Source organism: Erinaceus europaeus, chromosome 14, assembly GCF_950295315.1.
Source record: "Erinaceus europaeus chromosome 14, mEriEur2.1, whole genome shotgun sequence".
Classification (NCBI taxonomy): domain Eukaryota; kingdom Metazoa; phylum Chordata; class Mammalia; order Eulipotyphla; family Erinaceidae; genus Erinaceus; species Erinaceus europaeus.
In genome coordinates, this window is record NC_080175.1 from 20,804,730 (window position 1) to 20,823,938 (window position 19,209).

General features: G+C 39.8%; 1 protein-coding gene and 1 pseudogene across 3 annotated transcripts in view; both read left to right on the forward strand.

The window, feature by feature from the left end:
* Positions 1 to 19,209, forward strand: part of SORCS1 (sortilin related VPS10 domain containing receptor 1) — a 633,466-nt gene that overhangs the window by 33,943 nt on the left and 580,314 nt on the right. The gene's annotated exons all lie outside the window — the stretch shown is intronic.
* LOC103119991 (ADP/ATP translocase 2-like) lies at positions 5,994 to 7,225 on the forward strand (annotated as a pseudogene).

Here is a 19,209-nt window from a genome sequence, read left to right on the forward strand (position 1 = left end):
CTAGACCTTATGTTGGCTTTTAGGTTCCTGAAATTCTAACTATTAGATATTTTCACACATTATAAGTGCAGTGAAGTGCCCAGAGAAGTGATAGAGAGACAGAGCAGTGTGTAAGGAAGGCTTCAGGGATAACTTGAAGTGCTCTTCCCATCAAGTACTTTCTACAGTCTCGGTATTTCTTACTCCTTTAAAGACATCTTAGACCCTTGACAAAGGCAAAACAAAGCAAGAACTCCAAGCCTCTTCCAAGGTGTAACTGCTTCTTTCTTTCTTTCTTTCTTTCTTTCTTTCTTTCTTTCTTTCTTTCTTTCTTTCTTTTTTTCAAAGCAAAGAAAAGGTCTGTATGCAATATGCCAAGTTAAGTTGTGCAAAGGCGTATTCATTTTTTCTTTCTAAAATATAAAGGAGAGAATATAACAGTTGAAATATAGTTGCACACATAGAATAACAACAGGCTTGCTGAAGATGGTAATCTGAATGAATGTTGTAAATGGTTTTACAGACACATAATCACAATAATAACCACAATCAGCACATTGATTCTTTGAAGGAAGCAGCCCATTGAAATGCTCCTTAAAATACTGTGTTGATTTTCACATTAAAGTAGGCCAAACCCTCACTGTTTCTAGTATTAATCTGCTTAGCAAGCCCTTTATTTCATTGAAAGTAAGAAGATAAACTCACAGCTCAGCTGTGACTGAATTATCAATCAAGCAACAAGTATTTGTTGTCTGCTGTCTATGTGCTAAAGATTGCTAGGCACCATGTCGAATGTATATTAAAAATAACATAATGGGGGACATCCAGAGGTGTGGCTATGGAGTAGCAGTAGATTCATGCTTGCTCTCCCTGATCAACTAGGAAAAGCAACAAAAAACACCTGAAAACTCAACAAATTATGACCAAGATTTCTTCAGAAACTCATAAAGACATATGTGAGTAGGTACATGTGCACATGCTTGTGGACAGAAAAGGGGTGAGGGAGAGAGTCATGGGACTAAAAGGCCGTGTTTGGGATGACTGGCACCAAACTGTGAGCTTGGTAGCTGAGGTACTTCACTTCTAGGTCTGAGTTAAAGAAACAATTGTTAAAAAATAAAAAAAAAAGAGGAAAAAGAAAGGAAGATCACCCAAACCACAGGGGTGTGCATGTAGCTTGTGGATGGAAAGGAGATGAGGGAGCCATTCCCAGGAGTAAAAAATAGTGCTCAGGGAAGATATCAAACTGGGGAACTGGAGGTTGAGGTGCAGCACTTACAGGTCTAAGTTTAAGCAACAAAGAACTGTTAAAAAGAAAAAAATCATCTAAAAGCTCACCAGTTTATAATTGTGACTTTTTGAATTTCTAATATCTTTGCCCCACAGAGGCTGAATAGCAGCGGGAAGGCCCTATATTGACATCTAGGACACTGACTTGGCATGGTGACTCAGGATAAAATCTCCCTTCCCCCACCAAGATAATGTAAATAGGGAAATCAAACACTTTAGACACAGAGCCTTCTGCTGTTATAACAACACAAAATGCAGAACCTGAAAAACACACAGACAGTAATGACAGAAAACCCAAATGACCAGACAGGCACAAATCTAAAAACAAAAACAAAAACAAAAAAACAACCAAACAAGCAAAAAAATGTGGGGGGCTGGGTGTTGGTGCACCTGATTGAGTGCACATGTTACAATGCACAAGGACCCAAGTTTGAGGCCCCAGACCCCACCTGTAGGGCGATAAGCCTCGCCAGTGGTGAAGCAGTGTTATGGGTGTCTCTCTGTCTCTCTCCCTATCACCCCCTTCCTTCTCAATTTTTGGCTGTCTCTATCCAATAAATAAATAAAGATATTATTTAAAAAAGAAAGAAAAACGCAGAGATAGATTTCAGAAAGCTCATTATGAAATCAATTCAAGAACTAACATTAAGATTCAAGAACTCAGTGATCATTTTCCCAAAAATTTCAAAGTATAGAAAAATAAAAACTCCACAAACAGAACTGCAGGGCCTAAAGAACACATTGAGTTTGGTTCAGGTTGAGTTAAGAGACCTTGGAAGTAGACTTAATCAGGTGGAGGAGAAAATATCAACCACTATAGTCTGAATTTAAAACTCTTGAAAAAGAATGGTTTATGAAAAATGAATCACTTTTCTATGAAATAGACTTCACCAGAAAGATGGATATCTGAGTTATTGGGATCCCTGAGGAAGAAAAGAGGCAGAGAGGAATAGCAAACATATTCAAAGAATTTAATAAAAAATTTACCACACCTTGGCAATGTTCAAACTATAGAAATACAAGAAGGTAAATAGTATACCTAAAATTTTGAAAACAAAACAACACACACTAAGACATCACTGTAAGACTATACAAAACAAGTGACAAGGAAAAATACTGCAGGCTGCCAGGAAAAGAAAGTAAGTCACATACAAAGCCATTAGGCTTTCATCATATTTCTGCTAACAAACCCTAGAGACAAGGAGGGAATGAAATGGCATATTCAAAGTACTAAAGGATAAGAATTGTCAGTCACAAATTCTGTATCCTTTTAACTTAACCTTCAAACTTAAGGAAGAAACGAAGATATTTTCAAACATTCAGACACTTCTTCTTCTTCTAGCGTTTGCCCTTCTTCCGTAGCCAGTCAACAGGTCAGGTTGAAAGCTGTCTAGAGCTGCTTGTTGCTGGCTTTGAAAGTGACTGGGATCCATGTGGATTCAGTCGGCTAGAAAGGATCCTCAGTTTCCCCAATGAATGGGTACTCACGGGATGCACCACGAGGTCGATCCAATGCATCCCAGACACTGAAGGAATTTGCCACTACCAAACTTGCCTTGCAAGAATTACCAAGAGGAGTAGCACATGAAAAGAAGTAGCATAGAAATCCCAACTTTTAAGGAGTTGTTCAGCATTAGAATAGAACCATTAGAATAACTGCATTATTCGCAGTAGCCAAAGAGTGCAAGCAGCCTAAATGCCCATTATTGAATGGCTGGCTAAAGAAGCTATGGGATATATACATATATATCCTCAATCAAAAGAGATGATATTGTATCCTTTGGGACAAAATGGATGGAAATGGAGGAAATCATGTGTAGAAAAATAAAAGATGAAAGCCAACTACAAGATGGTTTCACTCATATGTGGAATCTAGAGATCTGATTTACATGAACTCCCCCCCCCCTTCAAAAAAAAAATCCAAACAGAACAAAAGCAAGCAAACTGCTTGTAAGACTTATGAGAACTATGAGTGGTTATCTCTGGGAGGTGGAAGAGTGAAGATACAGACCTTTGGTGGTGGGTATGGTGTGGAACCATATATTGTAATTTTTAAAATTGTTATTAATTTATTTGTAAAATAAAAAATACTGACAAGACCTATATATTGTAATTTTACAATCTTGTGAAAATATTAATAATGAACAAACAAAAAGAAGTGCATGAAAGAGCAAAAATTCCTCACCATACATTCCTTCAGATGCACTTCTCTGTGCACGCGCTTTTACTTTTCCTAATTAAGTTTGAAATGCCTGATACTAAAAAATATATAATGACTGCTTTTTCCTGAAGAAATGATTATATAACCAAGGAGATTATATAAACTAATTTAAAATTACATTCAACTTTGTGGAAGTGAACACACAGCATAGGTATTGAGATAAGAAAGCTTTTTTGATTTTTTTTTTCTAACAGACAAGTTGGATACTCAGTAGATGTCTAACGATTGTTAAATTTGGGTTGGAAATTAAAGTTTTCCATAAGTGGGTAAAGATTCAGATATAGGAAATAAAAATGGGATTTCCTAGACTTTATTGGAATTTGACTCCTTTGTATACAGAGAGTGGTGAAAGAGAGGAGAAGAGAGAGAAAAAAAAGAATGAGGGAAGAGGAGAAAGAAGGAAAGAGAGAATGGGAGAGACTTGTCAGCTTTATATGCAGGGCCAAAGAGAATATTTAGCTCAGTTGAATTTGAAAGGTTTAATTTCTGTACATCCATTTTACTACTTTTTTTCTTGAAAAAAATTACAGGAAATGCATTATATTTTATTTCCATACAAACCATTCATGTTGGAATGAATGTAGCAACAGGTGACTAATGAGCAGATGGGGAGGGATATGCTCCTCTGTGATTATGTTGCAGATAGTAGTCTGTGAGATGAAGGATAGTCATGGTTGCATCTTTGTGTAGCATTGACTGCCCAGAATTATTGTAAACAATGAAAGTGTAAGACATTTTTCCAGGTTGCTAAAAGATTCAAAATAGAGTCTATCCAATATCCTAGGGAGTAACAATTTAAAAAATTTATAAAATGGAAACACTGAAAAGACCATAGGATAAGAGGGGTACAATTCCACACAATTCCTGCCACCAGAACTCTGGATCCCATGCCCTCCCCTGATAACTTTCCTATTCTTTATCCGTCTGGAAGTATGGAGCCAGGGTCATTATGGGGTGCAGAAGGTGGAAGATTTGGCTTCTGTAATTGCTTCTCCAATGAACATGGGTGTTGACAGGTCGATCCATACTCCCAGCCTGTCTCTCTCTTTCCCTAGTGGGGCAAAACTCTGGGGAAGTGGGGCTTCAGGACACATGGTGGGGTCATCTACCCTTGGAAGTCCAGTTGGCATCATGGTAGCATCCTGAATCTGATGGCTGAAAAAGAGTTAGCATATAAAGCCATATGAATTGTTGACTAATCATGAACCTAAAGGCTGAAATATTGAGGAGGAAGATTTGGGGTCTCCATTTGGAAAAAGCTAATAGATCTGTTTTAGGTATATTACAAGGGACCCATGACCCAACTAGTTTTTGCCTGTGTCTGACACCTAATATGCAAGGACCTAAGCTATTGTCTGGGGGGATGGTGTCAAAGTTGGAAAAAGGACCAGAAAGTTGGATCAGGGACGAATGTAGCTCCCAAATATGGGAAAAGTTTATAAAGATTGTTAACTGTAAACCCCATCGATCTGAACTGGGTCCCATAGTCAGCCCAGGAGCCTCTGCAGCCTCTGCATCCCTGTAGGTCTGAGCTCACATTCTCTGGGCACGGCTAGGAACATTCCAGGCTGCACCAGTTTCAGGATCCAAATACTCGGGTGATAGGTAGAGTATGTTATCCAACCTCTCTTGGAGAATGGAAAATTCCCTATTTTGATTCACATTGAGGGCTAGGTCTGACAGGGGCCCACAGAGGGGTCCATTATGTTTTTCCTGATGGAGTTGACCAGTGACAGTGGTGAGAGGAATCTGTTAGAAGTCTGGGACCATCATGTCTGTGTGGGAATCCTGGGATTCCCTCAGTAGGGCCCCAGGTGATGGGGTGGCCTGATAGTGACTAATGAGTCCTTATTAAATTATGCCAGTCTCTTGCCCTTATTCAGATTTTGCAGCCCTTGCTTTGTCTGACAAGGTTAGCTTTGGAGTGGTTGAGGGATGTGCAATAGAAGATAGGTGAGGAGGGTATCTAGGTCTAAGTAGAGACTATTTCATTAGGTACTTCATGGTGTCTTGCTAGGTCCTTCTGCTTGCTTGCTACATTTATTGACTGACTGTACACTACTGTGCACTTTTGCTTTAAGATATATGTTTCCCGGGAGTAGGGCGGTAGCTCAGCGGGTTAAGCGCATGTGGCGCAAAGCCCAAGGACCAGCTTAAGGATCCCGGTTCGAGCCCCCGGCTCCCCACCTGCAGGGGAGTCGCTTCACAGGCGGTGAAGCAGGTCTGCAGGTGTCTGTCTTTCTCTCCCCTTCTCTGTCTTCCCCTCCTCTCTTCATTTCTCTCTGTCCTATCCAACAACGATGACATCAATATTAACTACAACAATAAAACAACAAGGGTAACAAAAGGGAATAAATAAATAAATATTTTAAAAAAATAAAAAAAGATATATGTTTCCCCCCGACTTCTGGATATATGTACATATGCCCTATTTCATGGACCCTGGTATACATCTAGGTTTTGAGGTTTATTAAGAAGTGTACCACTCGCCAGAATCCTGGAGTCGCTGCCACATTTTCTACCCACACCGAGCTCGCTGCCGCCTCCTCCTTCCCAACATGACAGATGCAGCAGTGTCCTTCGCCAAGGACTTCCTGGCAGGGGTGGTGGCACCGCCGTGGTGCCCATCGAGCGGGTTAAACTGCTGCTGCAGGTGCAACATTCCAGCAAGCAAATCACCGCTGACAAGCAATATAAGGGCATCATGGACTGCGTGGTCCATATCCCCAAGGAACAGGGTGTGCTGTCCTTCTGGCTTGGGAACCTAGCCAGTGTCATCAGATACTTCCCCACCCAGGCCCTCAACTTTGCCTTCAAAGATAAATACAAGCAGATCTTCCTGGAAGGGGTGGGCAAGAGGACCCAGTTCTGGCGCTACTTTGCTGGCCATCTGGCATCAGGTGGTGCAGCTGGGGTCACATCCCTGTGCTTCATGTACCCTCTCGATTTTGCCCATACCCTTCTAGCTGCTGATGTGGGCAAAGCCAGAGCTGAGTGAGAATTCAAAGGCCTCGGTGACTACCTGGTTAAAATCTACAAATCGGATGGGACTAAGGGCCTGTACCAGGGCTTTAACGTGTCTGTGCAGGGAATTATCATCTACTGGGCTGCCTACTTTGGTATCTGTGATGGCCAAGGGAATGCTCCTGGACCCCAAGAACACGCACATCTCTGTCAGTTGGATGATCGCTCAGTCAGTCACAGCCGTGGGTGGCCTGACTTCCTACCCATTTGATACTGTCCGACGTCGAATGATGATGCAGTCAGGGTGCAAAGGAACTGACATCATGTACACAGGCACAATCGACTGCTGGAGGAAAATTGCTCGTGATGAAGGATCCAAAGCTTTCTTCAAGGGGGCCTGGTCCAATGTTCTCAGGGGCATGGGGGGCACTTTTGTGCTTGTCTTGTACGATGAAATCAAGAAGTTCACATAAGTCATTTCATAGATTCCCCACCACCCGCTCTGTGAACAGGCATGCTGTATTATAGAACACATCTCAGCCTTTCTCAACAGACTGCTAGCTGTATTTATCATTGGCAACTCTTCACTGGTTGAAAATGGGAAGCAATGTTTACCTGGCCAGTCTTCTTAAAGCCATGCTAATGATGATGATGATGATGGGACTCAGTTCTGTTTTTTATTTCAGTCACTCCTGGTAACAAATTTGAAGAAATAAAAAGAAAATATCTATCTGAATTAAAAAAAAAGAGAAGTGTACCACTCAAAATGAATTTAAGGAGTCCTATGAGCTAGGGAAGGTCTCATCAGAGTAAGGAAGCTGGTGGTTTGACATTCCACACCTGATGTCTCTAGATGCAGGGAGTAACAATTTTTAAGGAAGATTCTGCAGTGGGTAAATTAATTATATAGGAGACTTTGTTGAGACTTGAAGATTCTGGAATTAGGTTGGAGTACAAGAGAGCAATGTGACCTGGAAGGGATCAGTAAGAGACCCAAACGAAGGAGGACATATAGATTAAAATGGCTCTGTTTATATCTGGGGAAAGCTTTTTTTTATATTTATTTTTAATTTATTTATTCCCTTTTGTTGCCCTTGTTGTTTTATTGTTGTAGTTATTATTGTCATTGTTGTTGGATAGGACAGAGAGAAATGGAGAGGGGAGGGGGAAACAGAGAGAGGGAGAGAAAGATAGACACCTGTAAGACTTGTTTCAATGCTTGTGAAGCGACACCCCTGCAAGTGGGGAGCCAGGGCTTGAACCAGGATCCTTATGTGGGTCCTTGTGCTTAGCACCACCTGCACTTAAGCCACTGCGCTACAGCCTGACTCCCTGGGGAAAGCTTTTTAAAAGAACCCAAGCATATGATAATTATCTCAGAGACACCTAAGAGAGCTTGTACCTATGTGCCAATAACTAAGCTGTAAATCACTAAGCCTCCCTCCAATAAAATGGGAATAAAAATAGTTCAGAACAAAGGACAGAGAGTGTAATGAGTATGAGATTGGATTAAGTGTTATATGTATGTGTGTGTGTGTGTGTGTGTGTGTGTGTGTGTGTGTTGTTGACAACAATGAAACTTTGAAAAGTGACTTGTTATAGAAGAGGTGAATAGAGATGGGAAGTAAAGCAGAGGTTAGCAGGGAAAGAGGAGGAGCTCGGAAATATTGCTTTATTTTAAAAATATTTAATTATTATTGGGTTGGGAAAGAGAAAAATTGAGGAGTGGGAGGTAGAGAGACAGAGAGACACCTGCAGACCTACTTCACTACTTATGAAGCTTTCTTGCTGCAGGTTGAGACCAGGAACTTGAACCTGGGTCCTAATGCACTTTAATGTGTGGGCTTAACCAGCTGTACCACTACCTGACCCTGGAATAATTGCTTTATAACTTTATGGTTTCTGTTTGAATGATAGTCAAACCTTCATGAAACAGGTAGTGATGATGGTCACAAAGCACTGTGAATGTATTTAATGCCCCTAAATTTCACCTATAGAAATGAGTACAATTGTGTAGCCATATTTTATAATGTACACTTTCTGGATAATCAGAATAACTGCCTCCTTAGAAAAACTTCAGGACTCACATTTTTTTTATTATTATTTTTATCTTATTTTCTGGATAGAGACAGTCAGAAATTGAGAGGGAGAGAGAGAGACACCTGCAGCACTGCTTCACCACTTGTGAAGCTTTCCCCCTGCAGGTGCGGGCGAGGGGCTCGAACCTGGGTCCTTGCACACTGTAACATGTGCGCTCAACCAGGTGCGCCACCACCTGGCCCCAGGACTCACATTTTTAAGGAAATCTGTTTAGCTTCAAGTTGTAGAGGAGTCAAAAGTAGGAGCAAAGGTTAAAATCAGGCAGGCCTTAAGTTTTACATTTTTTGTGCTTTTCTCCTCCTATCATTGTTTATTTGTTGCACAGAAATATTTCCTAGCCATGCAAAGCCATCATTGTGATACTGAATCATGTTGCAGCTCTGAATACATTGCTCTTTTCTATTCGAGGTACATTTAGGGAGGTTTTTGGTTTATTACTTAAAATCTCATTTATTTCCTAAAGCCACTCAAACTTGGGCACTATTTGGAGAATAAATTACATATATATATATATTTATTTATAAAAAGGAAACACTGACAAAACCATAGGATAAGAGGGGTACAACGCCACACAATTCCCACCACCAGAACTCCGTATCCCATTCAATCCCTTGATTGCTTTTCTATTCTTTAACCCTCTGGGAGTATGGACAAGGTCATTGTGGGATGCAGAAGGTGGAAGGTCTGGCTTCTGTAATTGCTTCCCCGCTGAACATGGGTGTCGGCTATCTGGTGGGGTGATCTCCAGGAGAAAGGTAACAGACCGGTTCTTTCTCGCTCGTGCAAGGGACGACACAAAGTAAAGATACCGGGGAGACTGCAGTGTGCTCAGATCTCGTTTATTAGCAGGTGGGCAAAAGTTTAAATAGAAAACCAAACAAAGAACATTATTCAAATATGTCAGAAATTACAGGTTTCTTAAAGGTCAGCTTGCCCCTATGGTAGGGGGCTGGTATGACAAGAATTGATGCAGATACATAAAGGTCAAGGTAATTAGTTTCCAGATGCAGGCATTTAATTACCCAAAGGCATTTGAGGGGAGAATAGGGATTGAACAGTTAAGACAAGATAGAGAGAAGATAAGTAACGTTTGATGCAAATTGAGGACATCAAAGGGCACTGCTAGGAGTGTGTGATAAGGTGTGTTCTCCTCTGTGATCAGAAGGTGAGGTGAACTTTGAGGAAGTGAATCTTAAAGTAGGTGGCCATGTGGCCTGCAGTTAATGGAGAGAAGTATTGAGGTCTCTGTGGGCTTGAGATACTAACAAGGCAAGCTTAGTCTGGGAGATTTTTCCCTCTTGGCTCACCTCTATGATGAGAGAGACTAACAAGCGGGGTGTCTATCCAGATCTCCATCCAAGGATGGGAGAGCTCCCCTATGCTCTACCAAGCTATCACATAGTCCCACACATGGGGATTGACAGGTTGATCCATACTCCCAGCCTGTCTCTCTCTTTTGCTAGTGGGGCGGGGCTCTGGGGAAGAGGGACTTTAGGAAACATTGGTGTGGTTGTCTGTCCAAGAAAGTCTGGTTGGCATCATGCTAGCCTCTGGAACCTGGTGACTGAAAAGAGAGTTAACGTATAAAGCCCACCAAGTTGTTGACTAATCATGAACCTAAAAGGCTAGAATAGTGCACATGAAGAGTTGGGGGGTCCTTCATTTTATAGATAGCTAGTAGGCATATTTTAGTTATATTCCAGAGGACCTGTGCCTATACTAGTTTTCTTTTCCCTGAGCCTGAAATCTGATATGCAGGTGAATCCAAGCTTTTGTCTGGGGAGATGATGTCACAGCTGGAAAAAAGACCAGAAAGCTAAATCAGGGAGGAGAGTAGCTCCCAAATATGGGAAAGGTGTATAAATATTGTTGACTGTAATCCCCATCGAATATATTTAAAGGGACTAGAGACAGGTTACATATTGCCTTGTGAATGACTGAGGTTTGAGCACACTGTGCACCACAAGGGAGCAGTTATATGGGGAAGGCTTTATAGACATTGGATCCTTGGAGTATTGGAACATTGTTGTAGTGTGTCTTCTTCTTTCTCTATCTATCTGTCACTACGTTAAGAAAAATGATAGTGGAATGATTATGTAGGTATAGAGCACCACTGATAACACCATTGGTCTAGAAAAGAGATAATGGAAATATCAAGCTGAATTTCAAGAAATAATTATTTGTTGCTATACAGTTCACAAATACATAACAAAGTCAATTTGTTCTTCCTGCAAATAAAAACAGCTGTACCATGAAGCAACCTACTTTTTAAAAAACTTGACGCTGCCCCTAAGACCTTTGAGTGGTTACACTTCCCAGATAGTCTCATTATTGTTGGACCTTCTGAGAGTATTTGTTAACTCACAATAAAGTCTCAATATCAAGTTTGAAATACAGTGATTCACTCAGGGAGTTCTTTATTGCTTGGAAAGTCCATTCATTCCTCCCTTATAATTTGGTCTTTTTTTCTCTAAAATATATTTTTCGACATACCTGAAGATATTATTAAGCCACTGTAGTTGTGGGGATTAGAATCTCTTCTGCAATGCAGAACAACATAATTCTATTTCTAATAAATAAACTGACATTGACACCCACAGAATCTCCCACTTGAACAGGGGAGAGCTTTCATGAACTTCAGAAAATGATCAGTGGTCTTTCACGGAGAACCCCACATAGCAGTAGTGCTAGTGACAGGGAGACTAAAATCGATAAAGAGAGATTTCAGGCAAGCCATCAAAGAGGTTATTAGCCCTAGTGAGAAAGGAGAATTAGAAGAGCAGTTGGAAAAGGTCTTAGAGTTTTCCCTTTGAAGGGGTTTGTTGTGAAAAGCCTCCTGAATCTAAGATAATTCTGTGCTTCCATTTTCAAATTAAATAAGTTGGGGAAAATGGAAAAAATATAAACACTTAAAATGTGCTCCTGGGAAACATTTGCCTAATTAACTAGTTAATCTATCTCTACCTGGTTTCTCCATAATGAACAAAGGCAGTTGTGTTATTATTCAGGCTCACGTGGAGTCTTTGATAACAACAGGGTTATTTGTACATTCTTTTCCTCCCTCCCTTTTTTTTTCATGCCAGTGAGCAATTGAGCCCAATCGTTGGGTTTCTCTTAATGTTGAAGGAACTGGCAGCTCTTGCTTGAGCCTGTCTGATTTATTCTGTGTTCTTTCATCCCACAGCAACTAAATTCTGGTTAAATTTATTTTTGAACAAAAGTATTCAGCCTCTGTAAGATTCACTTTTAAATGAATGACAACAGACAGTTCCAAGACCATTCATTTGCTTATATCTATTTGCTGTATCTAGACAGCTATTATCATGCGTGTGGTACTTCAGAACAATTTTACCCCCTCTGCTGTCAATAGCAACAAGATGAAGGAACCTGCAGCAGCCGGACTTATGCTTGATATCTTGAATCTGAACACAAACTTTTGGTATTGTTTTGATATTTGTAAAGTTCTAGCTTAGAGGTTGGTATTGGGAAAGAGCATCCTCATTTGCAAGTAATTCATAGGTTTAAATAGATTTTAAATGCATATTTTATGTTTTTATCCACAATCATAAACATGTCTGCAGAAATGAAATGTGCCTCCCATAGTCTGGTCATTAGAAACTATGGATCAACCTGCCAACATCCATTTGCAGAGAAGCAATTACAGAAGCCAGATCTTCCACCTTCTACCCTCATAAAGAATTTTAATCCATACTCCCAGAAGGATAAAGAATAGGGAAGTTTCCAATGAAGGGGATTGGACACAGGACTCGGGTAGTGGGAACTACATGCAATTGTGTCCCCTGTTATCTTACAATCTTGTTAATCATTATTAAGTCACTAATAAACAATAAATGACATGCTACGTAGGAGGGAAACCCAGGAAACTTTGTCAGATAATAGGAATGGACAGCAAAGATAAATGCTAGGAAGTTCATTCTAATGACAGTACACATCATCGTTGTGAAGCAAAAAGGAAGGTATGGAGAGATACTGTTCAAGATGAAGTGAGGTTGGAATGAATGAAATCTCAGCTGGGAAAATGTATCTTCGAAAACTAATGCTAGCAATTAATGGGCAGTCAGTCTCCTGTGTTATAGTTAAGGGTTTTGTTTACTTTTTAAAAAAAATTTGCTTGGGGATCTGGTGGTGGTCCAGCGGGTTAAGCACACATGACGTGAAGTGCAAGGACCGGTGTATGGATCCTGCTTCGAGCCTTCGGCTCTCCACCTGCAGGGGTGTCACTTCACAAACTGTGAAGCAGGTCTGCAGGTGTCTGTCTTTCTCTCCCCTCTCTGTTTTCCCCTCCTCTCTTGATTTCTCTCTGTGCTATCCAATAACAACAAAAACAATAAAAATAACAGTGATAAACAACAAAGGCAACAAAAGGGAAGAATAGCCTCCAGGAGCAGTGCAGGCACTTCTTCTTCTTCTTCTAGCGTTTGCCCTTCTTCCGTAGCCAGTCAACAGGTCAGGTTGAAAGCTGTCAGGAGCTGCTTGTTGCTGGCTTTGAAAGTGACTGGGATCCATGTGGATTCAGTCGGCTAGGAAGGATCGTCAGTTTCCCCAATGAATGGGTACTCACGGGATGCACCACGAGAAGGTCGATCCAGTGCATCCCAGTGCAGGCACTGAGACCCAGCAATAATCCTGGAGGCAAAAAAAAAAAAAAAAAAAAAAAGGTTAAGGCAACATATTGATTTCCTCAGTAGAGTTAAGCTCCTCCCCAAAGTCACACACATTACTTTTTACTTTACAGAATAGAAAACTGAGGTTAAGACACTTGCCGTAAACCTAATAGCTGGCAGAGATTAGCGGTGAAGTCAAGTACTCAAATGTCTGATGATTCCAAGATCTTCACTACTATGTCATTTTGCCTTTTCTTCTTGTCCACCATAGATAAATTTCATGCTTGTTTTTGCTGAATTCCTTGACTGAAAAGAGAATGGTTCCTAGTATCAGCTCTACATTCTGATCTTCCAAAGGGATTTTTAGTTTCTTTTGTGTAAATTCTTTCTCATAAAGATGATAATGTAAATTAAACTTTATATAGAAGATGGGACTTGCCCTTCTGAATCAAAATGTAACTATAGATTTTGTTTTGTCTCTGCAAAGATTTGTAGCACCTTTACTTTGGTAGAAATGACTTTGGAGAAATTAAAACCAAATAGAAACACTGGAAGGAAAATGATATGCAAAGAACTTTGTGAGTTCCACTCACATACATAGGTGTAGCATAGAATTACTTCCATTCAGTTCTTGAAACATCTGAAGACACTATGAACTTCTCCACTTATAGCAAAACAAGGTTCTAAGATGATGTGTTATTGACCCATGGAACACATCAGATAAATTAGAGATAGATTTAAACCCAGATGTCCCTGAATCTAAATATCATCTTTGACCAATCCATATCATAAAAGGTACCCCCCAAATATGACATCAAATTTATATGACTATGGGAACAATATGAAAAGGTATAGTTTGAGCTTGAGGACCAAAGTGGGGAGCATTCCTTGCAGTTAGAAAGCATGGTGCTATAGAATTAAAAGACAAAGTGCATAAAGAAGAAGTTAGAGTGTTTTCTCATATTTATGCGGATTATATTCAGGAAAATGATCCATTCTTCCTACCATCTTGAGAGTTAGTCATTAGGTTCGCTTATCAAACAAAAGAATGCACAGGACTTTTAATAATATTAATTAAAAGCATGTTCATTATATAGTAATTCCTACAAAAATGCTTTTTAAGGGGAGTACAACAATGTTGAGGCTAGACCCCATGAATGACAGTCTAGCAAATATATCCTGGTGGGCTATCTTTGATGTATGACACTAAAAATAGAGGAAGATGTATTCAAGTGAAAGTAGGTGTGTTGCTTTAAACACCTTAAGAATAAATGCCCTAAATGGCACTATAGAATCCTAGACCATTTAACTTCTCTTACCTGGCAATAGCTGGCTCATTATCAGCAAGCTTCCTTGAAGAGCCAGTGTACCATGGGCATGTTTTGCAGTTACATATCTCCTCTGAATAATCAGTCTGTCATGAACATGATTGAGGTTGGCATCTCCTTTGCTGCTGAAGTCACCAACGATCTGTAAATCATGTTAACCACTGCTAGACTCAAATGAGCAGGTGGGGGCTGGGGAAGGAAAGGCTACTTGCCCGGCACAAGTTGTACACTGCTCCCTTGCTGTTGCTATTTATGGCAAGCTGAGTGCTTACAAGTATTCTCCCAATTGCTCATTAGCTCCTAACAAATCTTTTACATTCTTTTTTTTTTTTTTTTCTGTCTTGGAAGGACTGTGTTCCTTCTGCTTGGAATTGACTCATTAATACAATTATGTTGAGGTCACAGATCCTCCCTCATAACTGGGATACAGGGAAATGCCCAGAATTAGAGGAGATAAAATTCACATTAATCAAAAGAAGTGCCCTGGCAATGAGCAGAACTGTTGTGTCCTTTCTCCTTGGTGTTTCATAATGAGGCTATAGACATGGAGGCAGACTCTTTGTGGGCTTCCAAAGAAAGGGCCCTAAGAAAGATTTCTGACTTCATCCTAGTAACTGGAAATGACTTCGATCAGATTATCAGCATGCAAAAGGTCACAGGAGTTCTTCTCTTTTACAGGTTAACAGAATGGCATATTATTTTTTGTTTTTCATTAAAGTTTGATTGTAATCTAGAATATGAGAATTTTAATAAAGTAGATACCTGTCTAAGATTTTTATTTTTTATGAACCACAGTTTCCTGAGTGGTACAAGGGAATTTTCAAAGATACTGAGCATATTTCCTAGAAGTCTTAAAGTCAGTTTTTTTTCCTAGGATGATAAGTATTTTATGTAATTGAAAAATTTAAATGTTGGAGCAAGCATTTATGGGATTTTATTTATTTAATTTTTTATTATTATTATTTTTTGTTCCTCCAGGGTTATTGCTGGGCTCGGTGCCTGCACCATGAATCCACCGCTCCTGGAGGCCACTTTGCCCCCTTTTTGTTGCCCTAGTTGTTGCAGCCTCCTTGCGGTTATTATTGCCATTGTTGACATTGCTTTGTTGTTGGATAGGACAGAGAGAAATGGAGAGAGGAGGGGAAGACAGAGAGAGAGGGGAGAGAAAGATAGACACCTGCAGACCTGCTTCACCTACAGTGAAGCGACTCCCCTGCAGGTGGGGAGCCGGGGGCTCGAACCGGGATCCTTACGCCGGTCCCTGCGCTTTGCGCCACGTGCACTTAACCCACTGCGCCACCGCCCGACCCCTTATATTTATTTTTTATTTCTTTGTTTTTGTTTTATACAGGAGGACATGATTATATTGGTATCCTTGGAGGAGATCAGACTTAACAGTGAGCTCAAAATAAAATAAATAAATAAGTAAAAAAGAGTATTGCAAATCATGGTACTCTTCTAAAGCATAGATATATACAAGATGGAAAGAAAAGGGATAAGTAGGTTAAAAAAAAAGGATATAATACAGTCAAGTAGTGATAAATGTGACCTTAAATAGGTATTTAATCAGATTGAATCATGTTTAATCATGTGTTATAGACATTTGCCAGCATGTTAGTTTATTGGGAAATCACCTTAGGGATGAAAAAAGGAAGAACATCCCAATTTAGAAGCATCAGTAGCTTTTCTTCTGGGACCTGAAGCATTTCCCGTAATGATGGTTTAATACAATCTTGGTCAATTACCTTTCTGTGAGAGCTGAAGATATGTGCCACCTTGCTGGAAATGTTAAAACCCCATTAAACTTCAGTTATTAGTAGCAGGGAAAAAAAAAAGACCTGAATGATTCAATTAAGACACAAGCAACCAGATGTCTGTGGCATTGAATTAGTTTTCCTCTATGACCAAGAAATACTAATTCTAATGTTGGCTAAGAGCCCATTTTCCTCTTTATTCACCACTATTACTAGTTTCAGTATTCTCATGCAAACAGATTTTCAGAGGTCTGTCCCATCCCCAAACACATTAAGCAATATCTTCTGTATACAAAGGACTGTAGCACACCAAAGCAGGTGAGCAGTAACTAAAACACAGTATACACTGTCCCCTCTCTTACTTTGTTTTTAAGATGTGTAGATATTGCCAGGGTCGACACGTTAGATTCTAGAACTAGAAAACTGAATAAAATTATCTGACTTACATGTAGCACACACTTGCGCATATATACCTGAGTAGCAATTTCCTAGAAATAAACAAATCATGTGTACCTTCAGCTCTTTTCACAAAACAAGCTTCAACCTGCAGTGCTTGTTGCAGGAGAAAAGAGAAAATAAACTCTAAGGAATGCAGTTTTAGGTTCAGTCTTAGAACTGTTGATTGGTAGGTGAAGTGTGCCATCCTTGAGCACACCTGATTTTCCAGGGTTTATTATTTCCCTTCTATAAAGTGAAGATAGGTTTGTACATAAATTTAAGATTCTTTCTAACAATCACTTTGTATAATATCTTGAAATAGTTCTACAAAGGAAGAACAAAAAGAGAAAACCAGAAAAAAAAGATATCTTGGAATTATATAAGATAGCAGTGTATTTTGGCAAGGTGATATATATATATGTACCTTATTCCCTCCCCCCACCCATGGAACCATTAGTGTTACTGTGTGTGTCTATTCCCTTAACTGAAAATTTTTTTTTGATTTCTGTTGTATTCTACTACTCAGGGAATTTGGGTAAATTCAATATGAATACTAGTTAGTTACTAAATTTCTATTATTATCATGATACTAATGAACTATTAGGTTAATGCCAAATTAACATTAGTAACTTAACATCAGGCTGATCTTGCAAGTTTGGTTGAATCTCAGTATGACTTGTCTATGTGACTATATCAAGGAGGTTCGAGAGAAGCAGACTTTTTGGTTTTGAATTTTTTTTTTGTTCATAGAATTTTTTTAAGAAACGAGACATTAACAAAACCATAGGATAGGAGGGGTACAATTCCACACAGTTCCCACCACCCAATCTCTATATCCCATCCCCTCCCCTGATAGCTTTCCCATTCTCTATCCCTCTGGGAGCATGGACCCAGAATCTGGTCGGCATCGTGCTGGCATCCGGAATCTGGTGGCTGAAAAGAGAGTTAACATACAAAACCAAACAAATTGTTGAACGACCATGGACCTAAAGACTGGAATAGTGCATAAGAAGTGTGGTATCTGCATCTTGGTGCCTGAAAGGCAGTACGATATAAAGCAGGACACCATGTTTAATAAACAGGAACCAAAAAGTTGGAATAAAGCAGATGAAATTAGGGATCTAAGTGTGGAAATAAGATAGGAAGTCTATTATAGCTATGTTCCTAGGGTCCCATGACTTCAGTAATTTTTGCTTGAGCTTGATAGCTAGTATGCAGGTAGACTAAGAATATTGTTCTTGCAGTCCAGGGTCACAGCTGTCAACATTTTTGGCAGCACTAATTTGAGGACCAGTCTTCCTTGAGTGGCAGAGTAGGCTGATCTGATTCAGTCTCCCTTTTGCGAGTTAGATCGTCCCTACAATTGCTGCTTTATAGTGAGGGCGAGGTCCTAGAGTAGGCCACAAGAGAGCTTATGATGACATTCCTGATGGAAGTGGCTAATGATGGTGGAGAGAGGATATATTATAAGTCTTGGCCCATTTTGTTTATGGGGGGAGTCCAAGGATTCCCTGTCCAGGGCCCCTGGTGTTGGGATGGCCTGGTATTGTCCAAAAAGGCCATCATTAAGTGAGCCAGTCTCCTGGTCTTACACAGCTTTTGTAGCCCTTTCTTTATCTGAGAGCTTAGACTCTCTCCCAGTTGTTCAAAGTGTTGAATGTCATTTATTATGTCCTAATTAATATTAGATTTATGGAGTCTGACCTCAAGTTAGGAAGGAAATACACCTAGGGTTTTAGTGTGTTCTAAGTTAACTTTAACATTTACCTTTTTTGATCATTCTAATAAAAATAGGATCAATAATTGTTTTTTAGTACACACACACACGTGCCAGTATATCTCTTGGCCAGTTGTATAGTGTTGCCTCTAAAGATTATCAAGATGTGACAATAGTGCTGATGCTATCAGAAGAGACTAGGAGATATATCTTATTTTTCCCTTGACATACTGGATAAATAGTGATTTATAAGAATATACATTCATATAAATAAAGTTAAACACTGTTCCCACCTCAAAAGGTAGTTCTCAGCCCCTATGGTGGACCTGAAAATTCACTGAAAATGGAGATTTTTGCTTGGAGGAATCTGAGAATAGTGGGGCTGTTAGTATGGGAAACTTCAGCTCTCAACAACTACATTTTGCTGACCGGAAGGCTGAAATTTCCCTAGATCAGGTTGAAGAAGGGCTGCTTCTCGTTAAGTTTTGAAAAGAAAGATTACAAATTTCAGGCACAGTCTGGCTTGCTTCTTATCAGGTTCAATGATTTTCATTCTCTCTCTCTCAGTATGTTTGCTCTAACTTAAATGTATGCATTACTGGCTCATAGACTAGAATAGATCTGCATATCTGTTACCTCTCCCTCTGCCTCAGTTAATGATTGTAACAGTCCTTAGATCATATAAGATAGTCTTTCCCAGGACAAAAGTGGGTCAGGAATGGTTGAAACTCTTTTGTGTGTGTGTGTGTGTTTTCTTTTTTTTTATTTATTTAAAAAAGGATAAATTAACAAA